We start from the raw sequence: 2,732 nt of genomic DNA, 5'->3' as shown, positions 1-2,732 counted from the left end.
GAATGAAGCTGCTGCTTCTTCAATAGCAACTATCCAAAATTCACTTCTATCTATCATTTCATAGTCAATGGGATCAAGATTCTACTTTCTATCGTAAGTCTTGCAAAAAACAATAAAAATTAGCATCATATATATATAACAATATTTTATAAATAAATATTGAAGTATTACTAATTCAATTTCTCAAATAAATTATATTATTAATATATAATATTATTATATTTTTATAATTAAAATTTATTTATGTGGATAGTTGAGAATATGAAATGATCTTAGAAATTTGAATGAATATTATTTAATTTTATTATTTATATATAATTTTTTTCAATCGGATCAAATCTAAAAAAAAATTTATTTTCGTACATCCAGTTCTGCGCAATATGCGGGTCTTCGACTAGTTTAGTAGTGAAAGATTATGAGTATGAAGCAGGAGTAATTTACCTATTCATTAAACACAAATTATAATGAATATATTCCATATCATAAAGCCATTGATGGTTTAATGTATTCCTTCTCTTGATGTGTAAATGTTTAGAAACACTTCAAAACTTCAATTATGCTCGTAGACCTAAGAATTTGAAGTTTAACAAACCATTCTATCTATCACCATGGAGTCTCTCTTGCATTGCCTAAGATAGTGGGTGTGCTAGAGAACTTGCTAGTGCAAGCCAGAGAGTAGGGGTGTCATAATATGCACAGATGTGCCACCAACATTAGATTAGTTGGAAAGACAGTGATTGAAGGAAGAATATAAAGTAACATTGATCGAAATATCTTGATCTTCAATGATTTTTACCACCATCATACTATCATTTGAAAAAGATGGACCTGGATAGGTATAAGGGTGTTGTACTGGACTATGATAGTAGATATTCTAAGTTATAGCTACTTCTAGGATAAAAACTGTTAGTATATTAAGAACTAAAATAAGATAAAATACATTGATTTAGATTATCAAAAGATACTTAATATAGAGTACAATTTATTGTTTGCACTAAAATATAACAACTACGTACTTTGATAGATACCACCTACATTTGCCCTCTATCTCTAGTGGTTTAAGCAACCGACACACCAGTTGTCCTTCCACTGTATGCATCCATCAAAGCAACCTAACCTTATACCATTTGTTAAACCGATAGCCACACTTAGCTAAAATCTTTATCACATCTTTATTCAGCCTACTGTGTATTGGCACCCTTTTTGGCCCATGTCTATATGTATCTAGCCGTTAGCATGATTCCTTAGTCAACTCTCATATGATGTCCATTCGATCTCAACTCTCAAGATATTTCTGAAATCCATTATCTATTCTCACTTTACCATGCGGGAAAGTCCGAATATGTATTTCATATGTCACTTTGAGCATGGAAATGGTGTAAAAGCACTCTAAGTACCAATTTTTTTTTGCAAATTTTGAACATCATGTCCAAATAGCCTCCACCATTCATCATGTCAAACAACATAGTGAGAACCAAATAATGAAAGCAAACAACCAAATCATATTAACAAATACTAATTACCATAAATTTTTGAAAGCAAATAAAATTACAAGTTTTTACTGAGTAGTATAGTCTTGAAATGTGCTTAAAGCATTGTTCCTTCCAAAGTTCTCTAGCCGAACCCTAAATATTAACCTAGACTCTTGCAACAACTAGGTCTTACTAAATGTGCCTTTGGTATCAATAATATCAAGGAGTCCTTACATAAGCATTGGTTTAGAGGAAATTGTAGCTTGATTAGATTTAAAAGCAAGGTTCAACCAAAAATAGCAACATAAATACTTTGTTGTAATTGACAATATTAACGACCCTTGATGATTTTTGTATAAGACTTGTAAAACCATCTTTTGGCAAAAACAACATATGGTTCTCAATTATTGGAAAATGTGTCTCAAACCCAATCATTAGACGATTGTGCTCATTTTGTAAATTATATATATATATTTTTATTAATAAAAATTATTTAATTTTTTTATTACAAATTGACCATCTTGGAACTCTTGTGTTGTAATGAAGTCTTTAGGATTATAATTAATCGATAAAGGAAGATTTATCATTTAGTCCTTAAAAATATTCGCGATCAAACGATATGCTATTACAGGACGATAGCAGTATCAAATGTAGGTCGTTACGCGCCATATGAGTTGATTGTCTTCTTAATCAAAGAGTATGAAAATACTGTTATAACGTGCAGATGGAATGTAGGAGTACATTCACATCGAACGTGACCATGTGTCAGCAGTCTGCTGTCAAGAGTAGCTCGAGAAGGGTATGGATATAAGTGTCCCTCAAATCTGAGACCACCACGGTGACTTGTAAGCAACTCACTATATTTTAATACCGGACCATCTGAGTTTCTAATTCAGTGACGAAAGGATACTGGATGCAGTTAAGTACTTAACAAGTCCGTGTGTGAGTCAAAATAAAATTGATCCCTCTGAATTAGTAGGAGATATGCATCAGTGTATTTCAATTTAGTAAAATCTTGGTCACGATAATCTATGTAATGGATTTGAAAGATTGAAATACAATGTGATTAACTTAATTAGAGTTGACAGTTTAACTCTAGGTCATCTTGAGCATTTAGGTCAAAGAGATGAATTATACGATAATTATACGCTAGTAGATTCTAGAAGGTTGCTTTGCAATACTTCGATCTATCCGGTCGTCGGATCACCATTGCTAGATGGTTACATCAATTAGTATAGAAAGTTGTTCCTATACTATTAG

The sequence above is a fragment of the Elaeis guineensis genome, chromosome 11 (genome assembly GCF_000442705.2).
Source record: "Elaeis guineensis isolate ETL-2024a chromosome 11, EG11, whole genome shotgun sequence".
Classification (NCBI taxonomy): domain Eukaryota; kingdom Viridiplantae; phylum Streptophyta; class Magnoliopsida; order Arecales; family Arecaceae; genus Elaeis; species Elaeis guineensis.
This window is presented reverse-complemented; position numbering follows the sequence as displayed.